General features: G+C 45.6%; 1 pseudogene; it reads right to left on the bottom strand.

The window, feature by feature from the left end:
- Positions 1-6,513: 6,513 nt before the first annotated feature.
- Positions 6,514-9,198, bottom strand: LOC123743196 (polysialoglycoprotein-like; annotated as a pseudogene).
- Positions 9,199-13,941: the final 4,743 nt, after the last annotated feature.

Genomic DNA, 13,941 nt, shown 5'->3' on the forward strand with positions numbered 1-13,941 from the left:
TGCAAAGGGTGGCTACATTGAAGAGTCTATATAAATATAAAATAGATTTTGATATGTTTAACACTTTTTTGGTTACTACATGATTCCATATGTGTTATTTCATAGTTTTGAGTTCTTCACTATTATTTTACAATGTAGAAAATAGTCAAAATAAAGAAAAACCTTTGAATAAGTAGGTGTGTCCAAACTTTTGATTGGTACTATATATATATATATATATATATATTCTATAGTTTTGTTCTCTGCATCGTTGGGGTGGGCTCGTAAGCAAGCATTTCACGGTAAAGAGTTGATTTGAGAGGGAAAGACAAAGAGCGAGGGAGTCCAAATGTATTCTGACCTAGTCTTTAGTATGAATCCATTTTTAATGAGACGAGTACAAAACATTAAAGGAACAGTTGTCTCCATGTCTCGTCCGTACCTGGTAGAGTATTCGGATGGGGGTCCCGCAAAGTTCATCCCAATGGCTGGGGGAGGAGGGTAGGCCTCATTGGTCATGTAGAGACATATCTTTTCCAGAGAACCTACCAATTTTCCTTCCTGAGGAAATTGCAAGAAATTACCAGGCTTCCCGTTCAAACCGAAAGTGCTATTTAGAAGCATATGTTTTATTTAACCAGGTAAGTTGACTGAGAACACATTCTCATTTACAGCAATGACCTGGGGAATAGTTACAGGGGATGGGGGCGGGTGAATGAGCCAATAGTAAGCTTGGGATGATTAGGTGACCGTGATGGTATGAGGGCCAGATTGGGAATTTAGCCAGGACACCAGGGTTAACACCCCTACTCTAACAATAAGTGCCATGGGATCTTTAGTGACCACAGAGAGTCAGGACACCTGTTTAACGTCCCACCCGAAAGACAGCACATGTCCCCAATCACTGCCCTGGGATATTATTTTAGACCAGAGGAAAGAGTGACTCCTACTGGCCCTCCAACACCACTTCCAGCAGCAACTGGTCTCCAATCTAGGGACTGACCAGGACCAACCCTGCTTAGCTTCAGAAGCAAGCCAGCTGTGGGATGCAGGGTGTTAAGCAGCGAATAAAATCCAACATGATTATAACACTCTACATGGAGAAATATACACTAATGGGTTCTTGTATTTGTTGCTATTTAATCAACTCAAAGTCACCACACTATTTCATTGATGTAGCCTAGTTTTAACCGGTCTATGAGGCACTGTTGGCCGACGGGTCAAATATGAGGTTATTACAGTAGCCTACCTTTCACTGAAAGATGCATTTCGGTCCTTTCCTCTCCCCTTACACCTGGCTATCAAGGGAATTTGGGAAGGTTGTGGCTGTTTATACTTCGGTTATTGTGATGATTTTGTCAGAGGAAACAAATCTGAATCTCTGATAATCTAACAGTTACGCTGTAGCGGAGATTCAGCACAATGGATAGCGCCGCAGTTGATCAATTGCACGTGAATCTAAACCCGCAGTTTATCATGTGCCATTCTTCGGCTATATTTACATCAAATCTTCTCAGGCCTACCTATTGCATCTGTTCTCCAGCAATAAAGTACATTATCAAGTTAATATTCATTTAGTCACAGCATAAATTAAACGTGAGCCTACACAATCAAATTAACTTGTCAAGACCCTGCCATTCTTCTCCGTTATTACTTTTATTCAAGACAAAATACCCCCAGTTCTCGCATTATTTTACAGACTTGGTCAGAAAGGGTAACTCATTCTCAAGACCCAGACAAACAAATGTAGAATAACATTCAATACACAAACGTAGGCTACATAACAGGGGCGGAAATCCCAGGGGGGACGGGGGGTACACGACCCCCCCATCCTGGGAAAACATATGATTTGTCCCCCCCAATATATCACTGTAAACATAACTCTGTAATTTAAATAATATGAATAATACGCAATGAAAGCAATTGTGCTGATTATAGACACTTAACCTGTTGGGTCTAGGGGGCAGCATTTGCACGTCTGGATAAAAAAAATGTACCCGATTTAATCTGGTTACTAATCCTACCCAGTAACTAGAATATGCATATACTTATTATATATGGATAGAAAACACTCTAAAGTTTCCAAAACTGTTTGAATGGTGTCTGTGAGTATAACAGAACTCATTTGGCAGGCAAAACCCTGAGACATTTTCTGACAGGAAGTGGATACCTGATGTGTTGTATTGACTTTAAACCTATCCCATTGAAAAACACAGGGGTTTAGGAATATTTTGGCACTTCCTATTGCTTCCACTAGATGTCACCAGCCTTTACAAAGTGTTTTGAGTCTTCTGGAGGGAGATCTGACCGAACAAGAGCCATGGAACGGTGATGTCCCATTAGACACCTGGCGCGCGAGTTCATGTTGGGTACCCTCGTTCCAATACGTTATAAAAGAGTATGCATTCGTCCACCTTGAATATTATTCATGTTCTGGTTAAAAAAGGCCCTAATGATTTATGCTATACAACGTTTGACATGTTTGAACGAACGGAAATATATTTTTTCCCCTCGTTCATGACGAGAAGTCCGGCTGGCTTACATCATGTGCTAACGAGACGGAGATTTTTGGACATAAATGATGAGCTTTTTTGAACAAAACGACATTCGTTATGGACCTGTGATACCTGGAAGTGACATCTGATGAAGAGAATCAAAGGTAATGGATTATTTACATAGTATTTTCGATTTTAGATCTCCCCAACATGACGTCTAGTCTGTATCGCAACGCGTATTTTTCTGGGCGCAGTGCTCAGATTATTGCAAAGTGTGATTTCCCAGTAAGGTTATTTTTAAATCTGGCAAGTTGATTGCGTTCAAGAGATGTAAATCTATAATTCTTTAAATGACAATATAATATTTTACCAATGTTTTCTAATTTTAATTATTTAATTTGTGACGCTGACTTGACTGCCGGTTATTGGAGGGAAACGATTTCCTCAACATCAATGCCATAGTAAAACGCTGTTTTTGGATATAAATATGAACTTGATAGAACTAAAAATGCATGCATTGTCTAACATAATGTCCTAGGAGTGTCATCTGATGGAGATTGTAAAAGGTTAGTGCATCATTTTAGCTGGTTTTATGGTTTTGGTGACCCTGTCTTTGACTTGACAAAACATTACACACAACTCTTGTAAATGTACTGTCCTAACATACTCTAAATTTATGCTTTCGCCGTAAAACCTTTTTGAAATCGTAAAACGTGGTTAGATTAAGGAGATGTTTATCTTTCAAATGGTGTAAAATAGTTGTATTTTTGAAAAATTTGAATTTTGACATTTATTTGGATTCAAATTTGCCGCTCTTGAAATGCACCTGCTGTTGATGGAGTGCACCACGGGTGGCACGCTAGCGTCCCACCTAGCCCCAAGAGGTTAATAGAGCTTTTTTAAGTTTCAAAAGATTGCGACCCCCCACCCTTTGCCTCACAATGGTTTGATCCACTGCCAGTTCCTTAGTTGGCAAGGTAACAGAGGGTTCGTATCTACTGTCTGAAAGGCACTCAATGCACGTGACTGACATGAGGTTAATCCAGTCAATCGCGCCATAGCAATGATTTGTTTTATGTTGGCAGGGTTCACACACACACACACACACTAGCTGAATTTGCAGAGCTAGCGCGCAAATATTAACTATTAAGCTAGCTAGTACCTATTCCATTTATGTGGCGTCGTCAAAGATGGAATCTTTGCTATCGTCAATTTATTCCAAGATCAGCAATGTAAGTTAGTGCTTCAAAGTCCCTGTGATAAGGTTAGCGATAAACTGAAGTCCAAACTGAACAGAACTACACTCTCTTCTACCATTGTCTTAAATATATGTAATGGTCTCGTTGCAAAAGCTAAATTGTCGCAAGGGAACTTTTATTTATTTTATTTCACCTTTATTTAACCCGGGTAGCAAAGATTATAGCAAACACCACTGAAACGGAATTTGTGCTCGCTAGCTTTGCAAATTCAGCTATTGTTGGAAGCCAGCCAATATGAAACAAACGGTTAAAATTACAAAAGGTTGCAGCATATGTTGTGTAAATGGTGAACTCATACAGCTGTCAACTCTTGTCACTGCAATCCGTTTCACATTTGCTAGCTACCTTTTAGATCGAAGCCCATATAGAATGATAGAAGATATGATAGAAGCCCATCTCCTACTGTAAATAACCTACACACTGTGTGTGTGTGTGTGTGTAGCCAGCCAGGTAGAAAAATGGCAGAAAAAAAGACGGACATCAGAGTATTTTTCAGTACACCAAAATGCAAAAGTAAGAACCCTAGTAGCCTAATATCTCAAAGACTAGTTGATAAAATGTTCATAAGAAAGAAGTGAAATGCTAATGAAAATGTTTCACAATGATGTCATTAGGCAGAGCAGGCAACAGATGGCACACAGACGGCAGAGCTGGGGACAGACTGGCAGAGACAGGGAGTCTCAGGTAAGTTTGTTGAGTCTTTGTTTGGCAACATTATGAAAGGTTCTCCATTTTTTTGACTTGTAAAATAGGAACATAATTGGAAAATGCCATGGATACCCCCACTCTCGACTGAACTAAGATCTGTTAAAGGCAATGGTATTGCTGTTGTGATTAGTTGTGTAGTTTTGGGTACCGGTAGTTAGGAGTACGGCAAACACCTTATTTCTTTGGTTCCTCAATATACATTTACCATATTACAACGTAGGCTGTGTGTTACAGCACTACTTTTGGTGTCCCCCTCAGGAATTGCTCTTCAGAAAATGTCATGTAATTGTCCCCTCCAAAGTTGATATCAGATTTTCGCCCCTGCTACATAAAATAACCTGGAAGGCCTACCCTGTAGCAAACAAAATATTTGCATAGGCCGTAACGGTTTAACTTGCTTCAAAACAGGCTGAATTCAGGTTGGCATAAGTGAGTAAAGCGGTGCCACAGAAATTGTTTTGAATTAAAGCAGATACCTACCGGTAGCTCAAAAGTTGGAGCCAATTTTGTTGCTGTATTAACTGCATTTAAAGGTTGCGTGTACATGCTCTTTGAATTCATGGCGACTATAAGTACGACGCACACCCCGAGCGTTGATCATGCGGATAGAGAAGGCCTGTATGAACAGACTTCACCTCACGCTTTTCATAGAAATTAACCGGTTAATTTCTCCCATGTAATCGGAGTGGGTGGGAAATCCTGGTAAAACTGTTCCCCCCCATCAAACCCTAGGTTAGAGGCGCTACAAGCAACTCTGGGAGAGCTAGGACCTGATAGCAGCCTGCCAGCTAAAGCAGGTTAGCATTGACTTATTTAACCTGAAAGTTTGGATTGTCACTGGGATATGAAGACCAACCGCCAAAACGATGGGCTAATGAGACGAGAGCTGGTTTCACATGTAAGCATTCACTAATAGGAAACCAAGTCAGTCAGGAGAGAAGACACCCAGCAGAGTAATTTAAATGCAAGTTGACAACCGTGATATTAGTTAGCACTGAAACCCCGATTCTAGCAACATCCTCATATGTACCAACCCCAGACACTGTGTTCCACAACCATCAAGTTAAAATGAACTAGAACCCATTCCACATCATGTGATGCTACTAGCATAAATTGACCAACACTGAGCAAATGTAGCTTAAACACAGGGGTCAAAGTATTAATATATTGCTGAGGCCAAAGCATGGTTATAATGCAAAATAAATGTTGCCAAGTAGGAACCGCCAAAACAATACTGAGGACACAAGTATTACAGTTAATGTTTAATTGAGCCAAAACAAGCAAATGCAGTTACACACACAGACAACCTGGACTAGAGTACCCATGAACTCTTGCATGGACCCCGAGCACCATGTCCCACGTCAGATATCCATGTTTGTGGTCAACGGGGCTCCGATGAAGCGGTGAACAGTTCCTTAGAGGTAGCGTCGTCAGACGGGGCCAGTCGCAGCTTCAGAGGTAGCGTCGTCAGACGGGGGCCAGTCGCAGCTTCAGAGGTAGCGTCGTCAGACGGGGCCAGTCGCAGCTTCAGAGGTAGCGTCGTCAGACGGGGCCAGTCGCAGCTTCAGAGGTAGCGTCGTCAGACGGGGCCAGTCGCAGCTTCAGAGGTAGCGTCGTCAGACGGGGCCAGTCGCAGCTTCAGAGGTAGCGTCGTCAGACGGGGCCAGTCGCAGCTTCAGAGGTAGCGTCGTCAGACGGGGCCAGTCGCAGCTTCAGAGGTAGCGTCGTCAGACGGGGCCAGTCGCAGCTTCAGAGGTAGCGTCGTCAGACGGGGCCAGTCGCAGCTTCAGAGGTAGCGTCGTCAGACGGGGCCAGTCGCAGCTTCAGAGGTAGCGTCGTCAGACGGGGCCAGTCGCAGCTTCAGAGGTAGCGTCGTCAGACGGGGCCAGTCGCAGCTTCAGAGGTAGCGTCGTCAGACGGGGCCAGTCGCAGCTTCAGAGGTAGCGTCGTCAGACGGGGCCAGTCGCAGCTTCAGAGGTAGCGTCGTCAGACGGGGCCAGTCGCAGCTTCAGAGGTAGCGTCGTCAGACGGGGCCAGTCGCAGCTTCAGAGGTAGCGTCGTCAGACGGGGCCAGTCGCAGCTTCAGAGGTAGCGTCGTCAGACGGGCCAGTCGCAGCTTCAGAGGTAGCGTCGTCAGACGGGGCCAGTCGCAGCTTCAGAGGTAGCGTCGTCAGACGGGCCAGTCGCAGCTTCAGAGGTAGCGTCGTCAGACGGGCCAGTCGCAGCTTCAGAGGTAGCGTCGTCAGACGGGCCAGTCGCAGCTTCAGAGGTAGCGTGCGTCAGACGGGCCAGTCGCAGCTTCAGAGGTAGCGTCGTCAGACGGGGCCAGTCGCAGCTTCAGAGGTAGCGTGCGTCAGACGGGGCCAGTCGCAGCTTCAGAGGTAGCGTCGTCAGACGGGGCCAGTCGCAGCTTCAGAGGTAGCGTCGTCAGACGGGCCAGTCGCAGCTTCAGAGGTAGCGTCGTCAGACGGGGCCAGTCGCAGCTTCAGAGGTAGCGTCGTCAGACGGGGCCAGTCGCAGCTTCAGAGGTAGCGTCGTCAGACGGGGCCAGTCGCAGCTTCAGAGGTAGCGTCGTCAGACGGGCCAGTCGCAGCTTCAGAGGTAGCGTGCGTCAGACGGGGGCCAGTCGCAGCTTCAGAGGTAGCGTCGTCAGACGGGGGCCAGTCGCAGCTTCAGAGGTAGCGTCGTCAGACGGGGGCCAGTCGCAGCTTCAGAGGTAGCGTCGTCAGACGGGGGCCAGTCGCAGCTTCAGAGGTAGCGTCGTCAGACGGGGGCCAGTCGCAGCTTCAGAGGTAGCGTCGTCAGACGGGGCCAGTCGCAGCTTCAGAGGTAGCGTCGTCAGACGGGGGCCAGTCGCAGCTTCAGAGGTAGCGTCGTCAGACGGGGGCCAGTCGCAGCTTCAGAGGTAGCGTCGTCAGACGGGGGCCAGTCGCAGCTTCAGAGGTAGCGTCGTCAGACGGGGGCCAGTCGCAGCTTCAGAGGTAGCGTCGTCAGACGGGGGCCAGTCGCAGCTTCAGAGGTAGCGTCGTCAGACGGGGGCCAGTCGCAGCTTCAGAGGTAGCGTCGTCAGGCGGGGGCCAGTCGCAGCTTCAGAGGTAGCGTCGTCAGACGGGGGCCAGTCGCAGCTTCAGAGGTAGCGTCGTCAGACGGGGCCAGTCGCAGCTTCAGAGGTAGCGTCGTCAGACGGGGGCCAGTCGCAGCTTCAGAGGTAGCGTGCGTCAGACGGGGGGCCAGTCGCAGCTTCAGAGGTAGCGTCGTCAGACGGGGGGCCAGTCGCAGCTTCAGAGGTAGCGTCGTCAGACGGGGCCAGTCGCAGCTTCAGAGGTAGCGTCGTCAGACGGGGCCAGTCGCAGCTTCAGAGGTAGCGTCGTCAGACGGGGGGCCAGTCGCAGCTTCAGAGGTAGCGTCGTCAGACGGGGGCCAGTCGCAGCTTCAGAGGTAGCGTCGTCAGACGGGGGCCAGTCGCAGCTTCAGAGGTAGCGTCGTCAGACGGGGGCCAGTCGCAGCTTCAGAGGTAGCGTCGTCAGACGGGGGCCAGTCGCAGCTTCAGAGGTAGCGTCGTCAGACGGGGGCCAGTCGCAGCTTCAGAGGTAGCGTCGTCAGACGGGGGCCAGTCGCAGCTTCAGAGGTAGCGTGCGTCAGACGGGGGCCAGTCGCAGCTTCAGAGGTAGCGTCGTCAGACGGGGGCCAGTCGCAGCTTCAGAGGTAGCGTCGTCAGACGGGGCCAGTCGCAGCTTCAGAGGTAGCGTCGTCAGAGGCGGGCCAGTCGCAGCTTCAGAGGTAGCGTCGTCAGACGGGGCCAGTCGCAGCTTCAGAGGTAGCGTCGTCAGACGGGGGGCCAGTCGCAGCTTCAGAGGTAGCGTCGTCAGACGGGGGGCCAGTCGCAGCTCCAGAGGTAGCGTCGTCAGACGGGCCAGTCGCAGCGTCGTCAGAGGACATGCGCCTCAGCTTCTCCTCAGAGGACAGGGCATCATTTGCCTGAGAGCTACCATGGTTTGGAGAAGCTTGGGATTCTACTTCGTTAGTCTCTAAATACTCTATAGAAAAAACAAAAGGAACAGTTGGGTATTCTACAGCAACACATCTGTTCCACACGGTCTAGGCCGAATTGCCAGTCGAATGTTGAACCCAACAGTTTTCAAAGTATATGTTTCAGGCCGTACCTTCTCTGTCTTGTTTAGCGTCAGACCCTATGGATCGGAGCAAGGCCAGGGCATGCTCAATGGAGACGTCATTTGATGACAGCTCTGAAAAACGTAGGTTAAGGTACACAAGCAAAATTACCAAATCAAAGGCTTTGACAACGTTATTTAGACTGAGTTACTCTATGGTGTTGAATGAGTGTCAAACACAGCAGCACCATAGACAGTGACAAAGAACATAGCTAGAAGGGTTGTGGAAAGAAACACTTACCTCCAAGTCTCCTCTGCAGAGAGACTTGATCTTGCTTCTGGGACTTTCCAACAGGGTAACAAGAAACTGAGGAGAAAGTGTTGACAGAAGTTGAGTTCACACAAAATAGCTACATATATTAATAATAGATGACCAATGCGGAAGAAACAGACAGTCAAATTTGAATCTCCAACTTATAAAGTTAAGCATATTTCCCAAACAAATCCCTTCAATCCAAATAAAACGTTAGTGAACCAACCTTTGACAACCCCCACAGTCATCACAAAGAGCAGCAATTCTCTCACACCTCCCATGATCATGAGAATAGTCTGTGTTATCAACAGGTAATGTCTTCCCATGGCCTGTATGAGGCTTATATAGGCCACTAATGACCGTTTACCTGACAAACATGACTTAACGATCAATTAACAAGCTTGATTGAGGTGTTACATTCAGATAGAAATAGACCATGTAGAACATATGTTGATTCTTTGGTGGGCAGGCAATCTTTTCTACTCCATATATTGCATTTATATCTGTAATGTTTAACCCTAATGGTCTCAGAATCTTCAAAGATATTAGGGGGAAATAAACACTGTACCCAAATCCACTTTTTACAATGCTCCTGGGAAATGGGTAGGCCTCCACCATACAGTTTTACAGCTGTGATATATTTATTTATTTACATAGATCACATACTTAAATATATATATGTTAGCTGTAGGTAGCTTTGGGATAAAATTCCCATATTGTATTGTTACTAACATAAATCATAATATATCATATTTTCCTCATTTGCTCTGTAGGAGGTTCGTCATATGAAGGACATTCAAGTGGATGTGACCCCTAACCTGACATAATGTAAACGTTATACATTAAGCTCTCTCCCTCAGTGACATGAATTAGTATATTTCATATTCTCAGAACCCAACAGTAGGTTTTAAGGTGTGGCTGCATGTTTGTCGTGGACGCATCGTCACTCTTGATGTTCTTTTTCCAGATTGCAAGTGAAACACCTTTAGATGTGGTAAGTGCCAGTTGGTAACTTTTCCTCACACTTGCTTGTTTAAGGTATGGATGCAACACCCCAGTATGTCTGCAGGGGCTGGTCACTGAGATTTACCATGTTACACATGCTACTAGACTAACCTTCCAAGTAAATATGTTACAAGTCTGAACTGGCCGTCCTTGTCTTTCCTCAACTAATTGAAAGCTCAGGGACAGACATCCTGAACGACTTTGATGTCAGAGCTCCCATCAGCCCTCTACACCTCGCTGTGAGTAAAGCCTACCTGCTCCTGTAGTGGTCTCCATATGACAAATGGCACCCTATTCCCTATTTAGTACACTACTTTTGACCAGATCCTTATAGGCCCTGATCAAAAGTAGTTCACTACATAGGGAATAGGGTGCTATCTGGGAAGCAGGCATGGTGTTGATTTTCCACAGGAAGTTGACTGTCCAGACAGACTCACACACCAAATTCCTATCTATTCCTGATTCGTGTAAAATACATGCATATTCTACACAGTGATGATGAGGATGATTTCCTTATTTTGCCATTTGAGTTAATCAACCTCAGAGGAGAAGTAGAGTGTTTGTTTCTCAATCACACGCTTGGCAGGGACCTCCGATGTTGATGCTGGGCGGGAGCAAAAATGGGCTCCCGATTGAAAGACTCTGGTCTACTTTAGAGGTCTAGCACTGTATTTCTGTTCAGGCGTACCACTGGTCTACTATAGGACATCGATTATATATCTATTCAGGCGTACCACTGGACTTTGCTTGAGACTGTGTTTGTGTTTCTATTCAGGCGTACCACGGCCACCACCATGCTATGGAGGTCCTGGTTCAGTCTCTGCTGGATCTAGACGTGAGGGACAGCCAGGGGCGCACCCTCTGGACCTGTCTGCCTTAAAAAGTAATGAAGAGAGGTTGGGCCAGTGCTTTGGGGCCAGGGGGTTTTCATAACCAAGTAATGAAGAGATGGAGATTGGATCCAGAGGGTTGGAGACAGGAGGTTGGAGCCAGTGGGTTGGGACCCAGTGTGTCGGGACCCAGTGTGTCAAGTTTGCTGACGACACGAAGGCGATGAGAGGTCAGAGACTTGGCATTGTGGTGCCAGGACAACCTCTCCCTCAATGCCAGTAAGACCAAGGAGCTGATCGTGGTCTACAGGAGCAAGAGGGGAGAGCACGTCCCCATCCACATCAACAGGGCTGTTCCTTGGCGACCTAACATGGTCCACACACACCCGCACAGTCGTCTTATTTGGCATGGGCACTCGCATCCTCAAAAAGTTAAAGGGTCTTGCTCTGACCCTACGCACAATCACTAGACTGTATACAAAGCATATGCACACTCACACACACTACATTCACACTCCCACACACACACACACACACACACACACACACACACACACACACACACACAAACCGACACAACCCAAACACACATGCATCCACATTACACACTCTCACAAACACACAACTTTACACTCATCATTTGCAGCTGCTGCTCTGTTCTTTATTTTGCTATTATTATTATTATTATCAATCCTGATGCCTAGTCACTTTACCCAGCCTTCTTGTACATATCTACTTCAAATACCTCGTACCCCTGCACACTGATCTGGAACCTGTACTCCTTGTATATAGCTTTATTCTTGGGTATTTTATTCCTCGTGTTACAATATATACAGTACCAGTCAAAAGTTTGGACACACCTACTCATTCCAGGGTTTCTTTATTTTTTTTACAATTTTCTACATTGTAGAACATCAAAAGTATGAAATAACACATAAGGAATCCTGAAGTAACCAAAAAAGTGTTAAACAAATCAAAATATATTTTATATTTGAGATTCTTCAAAGTAGCCACCCTTTGCCTTGATGACAGCTTTGCACACTCTTGGCATTCACTCAACCAGCTTCATGAGGTACTCACCTGGAATGCATTTTAATTAACAGGTGTGCCTTGTTCAAAGTTAATTTGTGGAATTTATTTCCTTCTTAGTGCGTTTGAGCCAATCACTTGTTTTGTGACAAGGTAGGGGTGGTATACAGAAGATAGCCCTATTTGGTAAAATACCAAGTCCATATCATGGCAAGAACAGCTCAAATAAGCAAAGAGAAACAAAAGTCTATTATTATTTTAAGACATGAAGTTCAGTCAATCCGGAAAATTTCAAGAGCTTTGAATGTTTCTTCAAGTGCAGTTGCAAAATCCATCAAGCGCTATGTCTCTCATGAGGACCGCCACAGGAAAGGAAGACCCAGAGTTACCTCTGCTGTAAAGTTCAAGTAACAGACACATCTCAACATCAACTGTTCAGAGGAGACTACGTGAATCAGGCCTTCATGGTCAAATTGCTGCAAAGAAACCACTACTAAAGGACACCAATAAGAAGAAGAGACTTGCTTGGGCCAAGAAACACCAGCAATGGACATTAGACCGGTGGAAATCTGTCCTTTTGGAAAAGCAATCCAGGTGAAGCTGGTTGAGAGAATGCCAAGAGTGTGCAAAGGGTGGCTACATTGAAGAGTCTATATAAATATAAAATAGATTTTGATATGTTTAACACTTTTTTGGTTACTACATGATTCCATATGTGTTATTTCATAGTTTTGAGTTCTTCACTATTATTTTACAATGTAGAAAATAGTCAAAATAAAGAAAAACCTTTGAATAAGTAGGTGTGTCCAAACTTTTGATTGGTACTATTATATATATATATATATATTCTATAGTTTTGTTCTCTGCATCGTTGGGGTGGGCTCGTAAGCAAGCATTTCACGGTAAAGAGTTGATTTGAGAGGGAAAGACAAAGAGCGAGGGAGTCCAAATGTATTCTGACCTAGTCTTTAGTATGAATCCATTTTTAATGAGACGAGTACAAAACATTAAAGGAACAGTTGTCTCCATGTCTCGTCCGTACCTGGTAGAGTATTCGGGTGGGGGTCCCGCAAAGTTCATCCCAATGGCTGGGGGAGGAGGGTAGGCCTCATTGGTCATGTAGAGACATATCTTTTCCAGAGAACCTACCAATTTTCCTTCCTGAGGAAATTGCAAGAAATTACCAGGCTTCCCGTTCAAACCGAAAGTGCTATTTAGAAGCATATGTTTTATTTAACCAGGTAAGTTGACTGAGAACACATTCTCATTTACAGCAATGACCTGGGGAATAGTTACAGGGGATGGGGCGGGTGAATGAGCCAATAGTAAGCTTGGGATGATTAGGTGACCGTGATGGTATGAGGGCCAGATTGGGAATTTAGCCAGGACACCAGGGTTAACACCCCTACTCTAACAATAAGTGCCATGGGATCTTTAGTGACCACAGAGAGTCAGGACACCTGTTTAACGTCCCACCCGAAAGACAGCACATGTCCCCAATCACTGCCCTGGGATATTATTTTAGACCAGAGGAAAGAGTGACTCCTACTGGCCCTCCAACACCACTTCCAGCAGCAACTGGTCTCCAATCTAGGGACTGACCAGGACCAACCCTGCTTAGCTTCAGAAGCAAGCCAGCTGTGGGATGCAGGGTGTTAAGCAGCGAATAAAATCCAACATGATTATAACACTCTACATGGAGAAATATACACTAATGGGTTCTTGTATTTGTTGCTATTTAATCAACTCAAAGTCACCACACTATTTCATTGATGTAGCCTAGTTTTAACCGGTCTATGAGGCACTGTTGGCCGACGGGTCAAATATGAGGTTATTACAGTAGCCTACCTTTCACTGAAAGATGCATTTCGGTCCTTTCCTCTCCCCTTACACCTGGCTATCAAGGGAATTTGGGAAGGTTGTGGCTGTTTATACTTCGGTTATTGTGATGATTTTGTCAGAGGAAACAAATCTGAATCTCTGATAATCTAACAGTTACGCTGTAGCGGAGATTCAGCACAATGGATAGCGTCGCAGTTGATCAATTGCACGTGAATCTAAACCCGCAGTTTATCATGTGCCATTCTTCGGCTATATTTACATCAAATCTTCTCAGGCCTACCTATTGCATCTGTTCTCCAGCAATAAAGTACATTATCAAGTTAATATTCATTTAGTCACAGCATAAATTAAACGTGAGCCTACACAATC

Source organism: Salmo salar, chromosome ssa05, assembly GCF_905237065.1.
Source record: "Salmo salar chromosome ssa05, Ssal_v3.1, whole genome shotgun sequence".
Lineage (NCBI taxonomy): Eukaryota > Metazoa > Chordata > Actinopteri > Salmoniformes > Salmonidae > Salmo > Salmo salar.